Source organism: Piliocolobus tephrosceles, chromosome 8, assembly GCF_002776525.5.
Source record: "Piliocolobus tephrosceles isolate RC106 chromosome 8, ASM277652v3, whole genome shotgun sequence".
Classification (NCBI taxonomy): domain Eukaryota; kingdom Metazoa; phylum Chordata; class Mammalia; order Primates; family Cercopithecidae; genus Piliocolobus; species Piliocolobus tephrosceles.
In genome coordinates, this window is record NC_045441.1 from 137,462,624 (window position 1) to 137,477,095 (window position 14,472).

The 14,472-nt window shown below is 43.9% G+C and overlaps 1 pseudogene; it reads left to right on the forward strand.

Annotated features, from left to right (window-relative positions):
* The first annotated feature begins 13,808 nt into the window (after nt 1-13,808).
* On the forward strand, nt 13,809-14,204 carry LOC111551434 (annotated as a pseudogene).
* The last annotated feature ends 268 nt before the right edge of the window (nt 14,205-14,472 follow it).

The following is a 14,472-nucleotide window of genomic DNA, read 5'->3' on the forward strand; positions in this document are numbered from 1 at the left end:
AATAGGAAGTTAAATCAAATTGTATTTGCCAAGAGAGTCAGGTGATCCTTACACAGGCTTGTTAAGTGACCCCGTAGCCTAACAATAAAAGTCACACCACCATCTTTTTGGCTACCTTCTATGCGTTAGATCAGTTTGTTTAGTAATCTCCAAAAATGTTTAGCCTCTGAAACGTACTTAGTATGAAGACATCCCGCAAGGAGAGTTGTGACCTTCCTCAGTCTCCACAAACAGACTAAACGTTATAGGAAAATAGATTTCTTCTATCTGATTCTAAGGTGTGAGGATGATAAGAACCACCCACATTCTGGCTGGGCACAGTGGCTCACGCCTGTTATCCCAGCACTTTGGGAGGCCGAGGCGGGTGGATCACCTGAGGTCAGGAGTTCGGGACCAGCCTGGCCAACATGGCGAAACCCCGTGTCTACTAAAACTACAAAAAAATTAGCTGGGCATGGTGCTGGGCGCCTGTAATCCCAGCTACTCGGGGGCCGATACAGGAGAATCGCTTGAACCCGGGAAGCGGAGGTTGCAGTGAGCTGAGATTGTGCCACTGCACTCCAGCCAGGGCGACAAGAGCGAAACTCCATCTCAAAAAAAAAAGAAAGAAAGGAACACCCACATTCCAAGCAGTGTTGTTACACTGTTTTTCTCATTTAATCATCCACCAATCCCATGCAGTAGGTGTGACCACATTGAATTTGTATACTTGAGGAAACAAAGGGTCACAGAAATAAAATAACTTGCCCAAATATAAATTTAAAAGCTATTTGAAAAGGCAGGTTGGCAGTATCAATCCGAATTTAAAACATGCATATCCTCTGACCCAATTCATTCTTTAGAATCTATCCTAAAGAAAGGTTTACTGCTGGGTACAGTGGCTCACGCCTGGGGTCCCTGGGAGGCTGAGGCCAAAGGATTGCTTGAGCCCAGAAGTTCAAGGCTGCAGTGAGCGAGGGCGGCGCCACTGTACTCCAGCCTCGGCAAGAAAGCAAAACCCTGTATTAGCAAAAGAATAGGAAAGAAGGAAGGAAGAAAGGGTGACAAATGTGAGTCATCATAAGAGGATATGGTTAAATAAATTAGAATATATCCACATTATGGGATATTAAGCCATATTAAAAATGAGTTAGATAAATCCATACTTACCTCCAAGATATACTGTTCAGCAAAAGAAGCAACTTTCATGATAATATGTACATGTAAACAAAAATACGCCCTAAAAGCTGGAAAGGATGTAGCTCAACTGTTAACCGTGGTTACCTCAGGCAAGGGGGGGAGGTGTGGGGGAAGCAGGGGAAGGTAAGGGTGGGAGGAGGAGAGGTTTGTATTTCACCCTATAGTCGTATATTTCTAGAACCATTTTTGATGGCAATGTATTACTGACATAATTGTTTAAATAATGAATGATATGGGTTGCGGAAGGATAACTTGCTGGAGATTACCCAAGCAGTAAAAGCAATTTACACTGGGATTCAAACTCAGGTCTGACTAATTTTTTTTTTTTTTTTTTTTTTCTGAGACGGAGTCTTGCTGTCACCCAGGCTGGAGTGCAGAGGCATGATCTCGGCTCACTGCAATCTCCACCTCCCAGGTTCAAGCAATTCTCCTGCCTCAGCCTCTCGAGTAGCTGGGATTACAGGCAGCTACCACCACGCCTGGCTAATTTTTGTATTTTTAGTAGAGATGGGGTTTCGCCATGTTGGCCAGGCTGGTCTCAAACTCCTGACCTCGTGATCCACCCACCTCGGCCTCCCAAAGTGCTGGGATTACGGGCATGAGCCACCATGCCTGCCCAGGTCTGACTAATTTTTAAAACGGTAGCCTATGCAAATTATCATTTACCTCACTAATCATCCAGAACTGCATTTGCTGTAGGAATGTTCCTGAGGATGTGTTCGCCACATCTGTCGGGAAGAGAATTTCTTTAGAGTTAAGGGGTGGGGACCTGCTTTGTTTCTCCTAAGACACTGGTATGGTTTGTTTGTTTTTTCCTCCAGGACAATGAGAATTCCATACCAAAATATACCTGCTTTTCATCTTAATCACCAAGAAACTCAGAGTCAAATCTACCACCTATCTCTTATAATCTGGTTTCACGGTAGGTCCTCAGTCTGAGGAACAAACTAGAAGTGAGTGAAAGTAAAGTCCAAGTCCACGTCAAAATATGACTGCCGAGTCAGGCTCAGCCTATTAGACCATGTCTCCTCAGTCCCCTCGGAAAATGTCAGGAGCCATACTAACAGCAAATTCTCAAGCTTGAGTATGCTTAAGAAACACCTGAGATTAATCATTGAAAATACAGATTCCTGGCCAGACACAGTGGCTCATGCCTGTAATCCCAGAACTCTGGGAGGCTGAGGCGGGTGGATCACGAGGTCAAGAGATCGAGATCATCCTGGCCAATAATGGTGAAACCCCATCTCTACTAAGAATACAAAAATTAGCCATTCATGGTGGTGTGCGCCTGTAGTCCCAGCTACTTGGGGAGGCTGAGGCAGGAGAATCGCTTGAACCCAGGAGATGGAGGTTGCAGTGAGCCAAGATCACGCCACTGCACTCCAGCCTAGTGACAGAGTGAGACTCTGTCTTAAAAAAAAAAAAATACAGATTCCCAAGATGTACCCCCACTAAAACACTTGGACATGAATGTTCCTAATAGAAAAAACAATGGAAAAACCCTAAATGTCCATCAAGAGATGAACAGACAAACTATGATACAGTCATAGAGTGGAATACTACAAAACACAGCAACAATAAAATGGAAAAAACTACTGATACACACCCAACAACACAGATGAGTCTCACAAACATTGTGCCTCCCCATGACGGCTTTCCTACAGTGACAACTCTTATCTGGATGGGTAGGATCCTGTATGTGCCTGGGTCCCCATCCACCAGTGCTGACTTAGTTCCTGCTGCTGCTCAATGTCCAAACTGCCAGCCACAATGTGGCCCTACCCTTTGAAGAGACCAATCACTTTATAGCAAGTTGACTACATTAAACCCCTTCTATCCTGGGAAAGACAGAAATTCATCTTGCCTAGGTGACACAAATTCCAGACATGGATTTTTCTTTCTAGTCCTCTATGGCTTAGGGAAGCACTACTATTCTGAAACGAAATCTCTCATGACAAAGTAGAACCAAAGGTCCTACCTTACAGCAAAGAAGCTTTAGCGACGGTACATCACCTGAGATCCACTTACCAAAGGAGCTGCAGCAACCGTACATGACTTGAGATCCACTGGTCTCTCACAAACCACATCTCCTAGAAGCCACTGGCCTGATAAAGCAATAGAATGGCCTCTTAAAGATATGGCCATTTGGCCGGGCGCGGTGGCTCAAGCCTGTAATCCCAGCACTTTGGGAGGCCGAGACGGGTGGATCACGAGCTCAGGAGATCGAGACCATCCTGGCCTACACGGTGAAACCCCGTCTCTATTAATAAACACGAAAAACTAGCCGGGCAAGATGGCGGGCGCCTGTAGTCCCAGCTACTCGGGAGGCTGAGGCAGGAGAATGGCGTAAACCCGGGAGGCGGAGCTTGCAGTGAGCCGAGATCCCGCCACTGCACTCCAGCCTGGGCGACAGAGCAAGGCTCCATCTCAAAAAAAAAAAAAAAAAAAAAAAAAAAAAAGATATGGCCATTTAAGAGGCTGTTTAATGGCCTCTGAAAGCAGTGGATGCTTTCTTCGAAGATGACACCTTGCAAAGGTGGGACATCATCCTCCATGATGTGCTACATATCCTAAATCAACAAGCATTCTATGTTCCTGTGGTCTTGGTAGGTAGAATGCATGGTTCTAGGAACCAAGGGGCAAAAATAGGAGTGGCCCCACTTACCATCACGCCCAATCACCCACTTGAGGAATTTGTGCTTCCTACCCTACACATTTAAGCATTGTGAATCTTGGAGTCCTTATACCAGTGGTGGTAACACTTCTGCCTGGGTACACATTCAGAATTTCACTAACTTTAAGCCATGGCTGCTGCCTGGTCGCTTTACAGTCCTCATGCTAAGAGACCAGCAGACAAGGAAAGGAGTCATCATATTAGCAGGGAAATTTGCCTCTGAGCATCAGTAGAAAGTAGGTAGGTAGGTAAGTCGGCTGCTACATACATGTGCCATATATTTGGCACTTAGGTAATCCACCGGAACAGCTCTTGGCATACCCACGCCATGCTTTAAACGTAAATGGACAAGCAGAGAAGACACGGCCTGAGATAAGCAAGGTAACCAGAGGCTTACACATTTCAGGGGTGAGCATAAGAATTACTTAACTGGGCAAGCCTCACAGAATGGCAGGAATGTTACTCAAGGGAAAGAGAAATCTAGAATGAGTAGCAGAGGAAGGGAAGGAGGAGTATCAGCTACAGCCTTGAGGTCAACTATAGCAGCAGGTACTCTAGTTCATCCCACTAACTCTTCCCTTGTAAGTTCTTTAGGGAACCGGACCAACCAGAATCCTAGATAAGCTGTTTCCAGATAAGACAAACTTCCCACTGTATAGGAAGTTAATGGAGCCAAGTCACTCAAAGGGTGGACTGTAGTGGACACTGTGGAGCTCACCCAGGTTCCCTCTGCAGGACCCATGCACCTATCCTCTAGCTGCTTGAAATATAAGTTGCTAAAGTCTTCCATCTCTGTTCCTTATTGGGCATTGCTATTAGCCACAGGGAACTGCCTTGCTCAACATTGCCATCTCTTCTCAGGGCAGCCCATGCCAAAAGTGTGACTGGCTTATAGCTATCAGTCTTTTAAAAACTGAAAGCGGGCCAGGCCTGGTAGCTCATGCCTGTAATCCCAGCACTTTGGGAGCTAAGGCAGGAGATCGAGACCATCTTGGCTAACATAGTGAAACCCCATCTCTACGAAAAATACAAAAAAAAAAAAAAATTAACCAGACATGGTAGTGGGCGCCTGTAGTCTCTGCTACTCGGGAAGCTGAGGCAGGAAAATGGCATGAACCTGGGAGGCGGAGCTTACAGTGAGCTGAGATCACACCACTGCACCGCAGCCTGGGCGACAGAGTGAGACTCCGTCTAAAAAAAAAAAACTGAAAGCTTCTCTTCTTTAAAGAATTAAAAATAAATAAATAAAATAAAATAAAATATAAAAGGCCAGGCCCAGGGGGTCATGCCTGTAATCCCAGCACTTTGGGAGGCTGAGGCAGGCAGATCACCTGAGGTCAGGAGTTTGAGACCAGTCTGACCAACATGGTGAAATCCCATCTCTACTAAAAATACAAAAAATTAGCCAGGGGTGGTGGCGGGCACCTGTAATCCCAGCTACTCGGGAGGCTGAGGCAGGAGAATCGCTTGAATCCAGGTGGCAGAAGCTGTGGTGAGCCGAGATCGCGACATCGCCCTGCAGCCTGGGCAACAAGAGCAAAACTCCGTCTGAAAAAAAAAAGAAAGAAAAGAAAAAACCCTTCAAGCAGATTTCTGGGTAGACATTCTCGGGGTTTAACAAGGAATTGGGCTAATTAGTTGTTAATTAGTTGTGGTAGAGTAGAGTAGGGGATGTGGTTATCTCTGTACCCAAGTTTGACTTGAAAGGCCACACGGGCAGATGTTTCCAACTTTTGAAGATTCCCTCAATCCACCACTGCAGGTGCACACCCTCCACCCCAGTTCACCAGCCTTGCTGGTTTGGGTCCTCAAAATAAGACGTTCTGCCCTCTCTTCCTTTTCATCTCCTCATACCTAAATCCTGGCTCTGAGGGATTTTGACCCTGACCTCATTTATTTGATCTTTCTCCTTATCTTAAACTTGGTAACTTCTGCAGTTTGTAAAGTTAGAATCTCTGTTTGCTTGCTCTGTCTTCCAAAGCCTTTCTTCTTAGGGGTTAAACATCAGGCGGCTCCTAAATATACCTGGAGCTTACAGTCCTCCTCCCTCGCTGGAAGAGGGTTTTAGATGACAGTGATAAGGGGGATAGCATAGCTCTCAGCTGTGGCTGGCCTTCTTTTCAAAGCATATGTGTGGTCCAGCTCCCACAGGTGCATGGCCCTGAGTCTCAAAGTTATAGTGCTCATACCCAGTGTCTGATGAGGACGGACAGTTTTAGAACTCTCTAAATGCCTTTTGCTTTGCCTGCAAATGACTGTTGAACTCAATCTATTGGCAGAACATAGGAAACGGAAGAGCCTCAACCTCAGAGAGATAATTATTTAAAAGCTAGAGCTCATTCCATCCTTAGGATATGAGTCCCTTATCTTTGTAACTTAATTAGCTGGAATCTAATGAGCTTAATTGATATATTAGAAACAGAAAAATAATCACTAATATGATTTATTACAGCTTGAATTGAAAGCCTAACTCTGTTCCTTCTGAACTATAATTAATTTGGGTTTGTTGTTAAATATGAGTATATTTTGAGTATATCAAAATATATTAGAGGCCAGGCGTGGTGGCTCACACCTATAATTCCAGCACTTTGGGAGGCTAAGGCAGGTGGATCACTTGAGGTCAGGAGTTTGAGACCAGCCTGGCCAACATGGCAAAACCCCATCTCTACTAAAGATACCAAAATTAGCCAGGCATGGTGGCACATGCCTGTAATCCCAGCTACTTAGGAGGCTGAGGCAGGAGAATTGCTTGAACCCAGGAGGTAGAGGTTGCAGTGAGATGAGATCATGCCATTGCACTCTAGCCTGGATGACAGAGCGAGACTCCATCTCAAAGGCAAAAACAAATAAAAGGAAAACAAAATACACTAGAGATCTGAAGACAATGAGGTTGCAATTAGGTATGCCAGGGGCGCTATGTCTCAAAGTTTACGTTTTACTCTTACTTCTTCTGGCTTGGGACAAAATTTTGAATGAATTTTTTTTAGCATAAAATCACGTCTTTTAAGGGTTTTACATTTTCGTTGCACTCTTCCCATTTTTTTCTTCATCTTCTGTTCATCATTGGCCCATCTTTTCCCACTCCTTTTCACTCTACACTACTTCTCTCTTTTTTTAATGTTTCTCTTCCTCTTTCTTTAGTAGTTTCTCTCCTCATTTAACCTTTCCGTAAATCCAGGATGAAACTTTTCCTTTTTGAAATGACATATATGCTAATTACTGTAAGGTAGGATATACCCAAGGTATCAAGAGAGCACATGTGCTGAAAATGATATCCATCAACATGCATAGAGACCACATTTTCTGAGCCAAAATTGGCATATGTGTTCCAATAAGTATGAGGCTGTTTTGGGGAGCAGCAGAATAAAATTTTTAAATTGAGACTTAATATAATAAAATTCAGTTCTCATAGTCTCGGTACCTGTATCATATGAAGAAGATCTCAAATGCAGCAGCTCGTGCACTTAAGAGACTGCTCATATAGCCCACCATGATGTTTCTTCACTTCTTGCACTTAAACCTCCTGACATGAGTGTCCTTCCTCTAGGTTATACAATGAAAATGAGTGCATTATATCTACAAAGCCCTTAGTAAATTGAATATAATTACCTTGGCAAGAAGGGACCTCTCTTGGTTTCCTTATTGGTTCATTGGCATAAATTGGTTTACAGTGCTCTCTCTGGAGGCTTAATGAGCATATCCAGAACGTGAAACTGATATATATTAACTGGCGGAACAGAGAAGATAGGGGGTACACAGCAGCAGAGGACAAAGCAAGGCCAGTTGGGGTGCCTAGCCATGAAGCTAGGAGGAAAGAAAGATGACCTTGGGAGGGGACTGACCTGGCCCCAGAGACCATGTCACTGTTTGGCCACATTGCCGCAAGAAAGTTATTTGTTTTTCTTTTTTGCCCTCTCCATCTCTACCTTCATCTTTCTGTCCTCCTATCTCATCTCTCTGTGCCAGATTTGTGTCTTAGAAAAAGAGGTCATAGATTTACAGAGTGATGGAGCTGGAAAGGGAACTCCAGAGTTATCTCCCCCAACCTCTTGAATGAACAAACAGTTAAGGAGACTGGAGCTCAGAGAAGTAACATAACTCACCCTGCTACAAAGCGGCACAGGCTTATCTTGAAAGTAGCCCAACAGTCAAGGTGTTTTCACCAACACCGTGCTGCCTCTCTCTGGAATAATTTTGAGGACAGTGAGAAAATAGTAACAAAACATTATACCCTGTCAGGAGAGACAAAAGGGAAGAAAGTGAGTGGCTTATAGAAAAAAGAAGAGGGGACCAGGTGTGGTGGCTCATGCCTGTAATCCCAGCACTTTGGGAGGCTGAGACAGGTGGATCATGAGGTCAGGAGTTCAAGATCAGCCTGGCTAACGTGGTGAAACCCTGTATCTACTAAAAATACAAAAAAAATTATCCAGGCATGGTGGCAGGAGCCTATAATCCCAGCTACTCGGGAGGCTGAAGCAGAGAATTGCTTGAACCCAGGAGGCGGATGTTGCAGTGAGCTGAGATTGGGCCACTGCACTCCAGCCTGGGTGACAGAGCAAGACTCTGTCTTAAAAAAAAAAAAGGGTAATAGGAAGAAGAAAATAGAAAAGGAGAAAAACAAGATGGATGGAGAGGTAGAGGTATGATGCCACCTTCTAATAAGCCTCTGCTAAACTGTTTAAAATAATGCTGTGGATTCCACTCCTTAGGTATTTACCCCAGAGAAATGAAAACCTTCCACCAAAATGTTTATATAGTTAGGTCCATAGGAACTTCATATATAATATTTAAAAACTGTAAACTGACCAAATGTCTATTAAAAGGAAAATGAACAAATTTTAATACATCCATACCATGGAATGCTGGCCAGAAATACTACCGATATAACCATGAACATGGATGAATCTCACAGACAGCATGCTGAGCAAACAAAACAGACCCCAAAGAGTACACACTCTCTGGTTCTGATTAGGCAAAGTTCTAGAACAGATGAAAGTAATTTGTAGTGGAAAACCACTAGAGAACGTAATTCTCTGGAGTAGGTGGAGGATGGTGATCCTGATAGGGGTTAACTTGGAAGAGGCATGAGGAGAACTTTCTGGTGTGATGATAGTGCCCTGTATCTTGATGTGGGTTTAGGTTATACACATGAATACATTTGTCCAAACTCATGGGAAAATACACGTAAGATCTGTGTATTTCATTGTGTACAAATTTTATCTCAAGAGAAAAAAAAAAAACCCACCAAAAAACCTAAACTCTAGTTAATGGTATGCGTGTCTAAGTGTTTAGAGCTGAAGCTACTTGCCTTGAAATGCATCTAAAAAATAAGATGGATTGATGGATGGAGAGATAGAAGATATGGGATAAATTAGGTACGTATATTAAAATGTTAGTTTTATAGTCTAAGTGGTGGGTATATGGGCATTCATTATAAAATTCTGTCCACTTTTCTGTACGTTTGAAATATTTTATTTTAAAATGTTAAGAAAAGACTTAATAGGACATAGTACATGATATGGTTTGGATCTGGGTCCCTAACCAAATCTCATGTCGAATTATAATCCCTAATGTTGAAGGTGGGGCCTGGTGGGAGGTGATTGAGTCATGGGGGCAGTTTCTCATGAATGGCTTAGCACCATTCCCCTAGTGCTATTCTTGTGATAAAGTTCTCACGAGATCTGGTTGTTTAAAAGTATGTAGCACCTCCCCCTTTTCTCTCTGTCCCTTTTTTTTTTTTTTTCGAGACAGAGTCTCACTCTGTTGCCCGGGCTGTAGTGCAGTGGCACAATCTTGGCTCACTGCAGCCTCTGCCTCCTGGGTTCAAGCAATTCTTGTGCCTCAGCCTCCCAAGTAGCTGGGACTACAGGCATGCACCACCATGCCTGACTGATTAATTTTTGTATTTTTAGTAGGGATGGGGTTTCACCATGTTGGCCAGGCTGGTCTCACACTCCTGACTTCAAGTGATCTGCCTGCCTCGGCCTCCCAAAGTGCTGGGATTACAGGCATGAGCCGCCATGCCTAGCCCCCCTTTTCTCTCTTGCTCCTGCATCTGCCATGTAAGATGTGCCTGCTTCCCCTTCACCCTCTGCCATGATTGTTAAGTTTCTTGGGGCCTCCCCAGAAGCCACTATGCTTCCTGTACAGTCTGCAGAACCATGAGCCAATGAAACCTCTTTTCTTTATAAATTACCCAGTCTCAGGTATTTCTTTATAGCAATGTAAGAACTGACTAATACAGTACATAAGAAGGAAAAAAGGTTAAAATGTCATGCATGAGGATTTTTAACTGGAATCATCCCCATAGGTGTGGAGAGAGATAATGAGGATAAGGAAGGGTGGGATATCAGAAGATCAGACACTTCCATCTCACCATTATATTTCAGGCTGCTCTGTCTTTTACAAATACACAAACATTTGGTATTTCCAGAGGAAGCTCTAGAACTATTAGTCAAGCCTCCTAAGCTCCTCCTCCAGTCTTTTTTGCATACCTTCCTACCTGCCTTTTCTGCCTTTCTCATATTCTCCCCTACTCACGGGCAAACTGTGATTGGTACGACCTTAATATTTTATCAATTGTCATGACCATGGATGATTCACTTTTCCAAGTGATCTGTTTGCTACATTAACTTCTGCTCCAGTCAGACACTGAGTTCTAACAGCTAGTGTAACAAACAGCTCAGCATGTGGATCCGAACCTGAGCTGGTCCTTGTTGAGTTCTGATGGGCAGAATTACCTTGTGGTTTGAGTTCTGGGATGTGGGACTTTCAGTGCGAAAACCAGAATGAGTTAGTCTTCCTATCACCAGCAGCTGACAACTCACATTCCCAACAGTTCAAATCTATTTCTAAACTAAGATAGTGAATTAATTCGACGTATTTTACATTTTACTTAGTATTGTATATAATTGTTTTTAATGTGTAAATATCTGATAATGTTTAAATCAAATTCTGTAGATAAAATGCCCTGAAACACAAAGTGTCTTACCAAAAATTGGCTGAAAACCCACATATATTTATGATATAGTTCATGAGAACTAACAAGTGTATATAAAGCACAAGAGTGTGGTCTGGCCTCAGGCATGTGGTGTTCATTCGTAGGCGGCCCCAGGCCCCACATGGGATGCCTCAGGCTATGAGCCCAGACTCTACGCTTGGGCTGTTACTGTCCTGCACAGCTCTGCTAAAAAAGAAAATATACCTTTCCTTTGATTGGTATTTTTCTTTTTCGTTATAAATTAAGGCAGCAGTACTGATTTCTAGGAATCAAATGTAAAAAGCATTCTCTTCTCTTGAAAATCAAACTCATATAGCTAGTTATGTGTATTGTAAATATTCAGTAAATAATGACAGGGATGATAAAATTCAATGTAAGTAGATAATAGATCTTTCCATTAAATTCCTCTTTTGCCCAGGCTGGAGTACAGTGGCATGACCTCAGCTCACTGCAACCTCTGTGACCTCCCCCAGCCTCACCACCGTTTCCAATAATTCTCCTGCCTCAGCCTCCTGAGTAGCTGGGATTACAGGCACCCACCACCACACCCAGCACATTTTTATATTTTTAGACAGTACTGGGTTTTGCCATGTTGGCCAGGCTGATCTTAAACTCCTGACCTCAGGTGATCCACCTGCCTCGGCCTGCCAAAATGCTGGGATTACAGGCATGAACCACAGCACCTGGCTGAAATGCCTATTTGAAACATACTCTACCTTCTAATGGACACTTTTTTCTGTGGATTATGGTAGCAAGTAGTACTCATGTAAAAATATCTGGTCTCCTGGCTTTATTTTTAATTTATTTTTTTTTAAGACAGGGCCTCACTCTGTCATCCAGGCTGGAATGTAGTGGTGCAATCACGGCTCACTGCAGCCTTGACTTCCTGAGCTCAAGTGATCCTCCCACGTCAGTTTCCCAGGTAGCTGGGACTACAAGCACACATCAGCACACTGTTAATTTTTGTATTTTTTGTAGAGACGAGGTGTCACTGTTTTGCCCAGGCTGGTCTCAAACTTCTGGGCTCAAGCGATCCAACTGCTTTGGCCTCCCAATGTGCTGGAATCACAGGCGTGAGCCACCACACCCGGCCATCTCCTGGCTTTAAATATGTTAAGTGAAATACACACTTTGAAGGAATCCGTAGATGCTCCTGTACTTTCCCCAAGCCTGGATGTCATGGATGGTTTCTTTCCAGTAGAAGACCGATGAAATTCTCAGGGGTAAAGGACATAAGGCACCTGAATGCCTGGTGTGCCTAAGACATCCACCTGCCCTGACTTGTTTCACATGGAACAGCAGGACCGGAATGTAAATGAGAATCGCACAGTGGCTGGCTTGTAGCTCTCCTGAGGAATTCCCACATTTGGTTTCTCATCCATCACACCCTGAATGTGTGATGTTCCTTTATGCCTCTGAGTTTGTAGGTGCTGCACCTTCTTCCTAGAAACCCTGGCCACCCTTCCTCTGCTGTGCAAATCCCCAGTCATCCTAAAGACTTATCTTAAACAACACCTCCCCCGTGAAGCCTCCCTAAAGTGTTCAGCTCGTGCAAGCAGAATGACGTGCTTTCTCTTCTGCTCCTCCAAGTTTCTTGATCATTCTATTCTAGCACATGAATAACACCAAAAGTATCTGTATACATGTCTTTCTCTGCACTAAACTGTAACTTCGTGAATGTGCACATGGTAGACATCGTGGTCAGGAAGCTGCAGGAATGAATGATTATATCTATTTATGTTGGTCCTTTTTCTCCAGTTCCTAATTATTTGCCTCAAGAATGTGGTACAGGTTGTTCTTACTCATTTCCTACACCTTGCTAGTTATAACACATTGTCTTGTACATAGGCAAAAATAAACACTTGAATGAATGAGATGTCATAGCAATAACCATATCTGCAAAACTGACAAAAACTTATTTCAACTTCTCCTGTGCTATTTTAATCCAGAATCCATAGTATTTTTCACTCAAAAAGGAAAGTACCAAAGTTCTCAAAATAGAAGGAAAGAATAAAGAAAATAATAAAAGAAATAAAACAAAAAGGAATAAATAACAATCATGAAAGAATCTTCCAGATTTATGTAAGATAAGAGGAGACGAAGATCCAGACCACTGATGGCTGTAAAAGTCACACACTCTGTACTGACATACTAGAGGTGTCCAGATTTTCAGGTCCTCAGGAACAATTTCAACACCCAGGCCTCTGGCCAGATTGAACGTAGGTGGAGCCTCTTTATGTTATATCTTCTCTACATCCTGGCCTTTTTTTTTTTCCGCCCCCATTCCTCAGATATAGTGCTGAGGGTATAAACTGGCAGCCCAACCCACAAACCTGTTTACTCACACAGTGGTTTTATGTTTTTAAATTAGCTGCCAATATGGAAAGAATGGAGAAGTTCACATAAACATCCCCAACTTCAGATTCCCAACTTCCCTTAGAAAATCACATCTGGACAATCCTAGGCCCTGTTTCCCATGTGGCTGTGATCAGCTGAGCTGAGAAACAGTGGTCCCCATGCAATGAGGATGGCCTCTCCAGGGCCATGGCTGCTGCTTCATCAATTCCCTTCACCCTCCTCACCCACTTAGGCAGCCGAGTAGGCGCCTCCGGTGCACTGGAAACCTCAGGCAGAGGCCCAGCGTGCAGGGCTAGGGTTGCATACTGATGCAGACTGCGGGTCTGCCTTCCTAGTCTACCTTCCTAGTCTTCCACCAGGCCCCATGGAAAACTTGTCTAAGTCATTGCCCCTCTCTGGGCCTCAGTTTCCTCGTAAGCCAACTACAGATACAGGAAAGAGTTCACAATCATTTATTTATTAAAGTACCATTAAATTCAAACATTCTGAGTCTGCATCCAAATGTCTCACCTTGCCCATGAACTTTATGGTTGATGATGCCCCTAAAAAGGCAGGTTTTTAAAAAATGTAACCCTTTTTTTTGGTCGCCTTGAGGTGGGGCTTATGCGGCAGCATGGTGAAATAAATGTGGCCACCGAGGGGGATGTGGAGCTGGAGTTAGAGACTGAGACCAGTGGCCCACAGCGGCCTCCCGAGAAGCCACGGAAACATGACTGACAGCGGTATGGCGGACTTGGAGCAGGTCACCGCCTATGCAGAGGAGAAGGAGATCAGAGTTTCAATCTGGAGACGGCCATGTCTGTGATTGGAGACAGGTCCCGGGAGCAGAAAGCCAAACAGGAGTGGGAGAAAGAACGGGCGATAGTCAGTATCAAGAAGGAAGATCTGGAGCTGATAATGACCGAGATGGAGATACCTCGAGCAGCAGCAGAACGCAGCTTGAGGGAACACATGGGCAACGTGGTAGAGGCGCTTATTGCTCTAATCAACTGATGCGTGCTTTCTCAGATATACCTACTGGATTAATTTATGATTTTTTTTTTGTCTTTTAAAAAAAAGGAACCATTTTTAATGACACTGATCCTTGCCCTCAAAGCCATAAGGAGGTCACCCAGTGATCTCCTAAGTACCTAATGATCCCCTGTCTTTCCTCAGTTCTCACCTCTGAAAGCTACCAACATTCCATCCGTCTTGAAACCTTCTCCTTCACTGGCTTCCATCAATTTCTATTTTCTGGATGGCCTGCCCCTCTCTGACTACT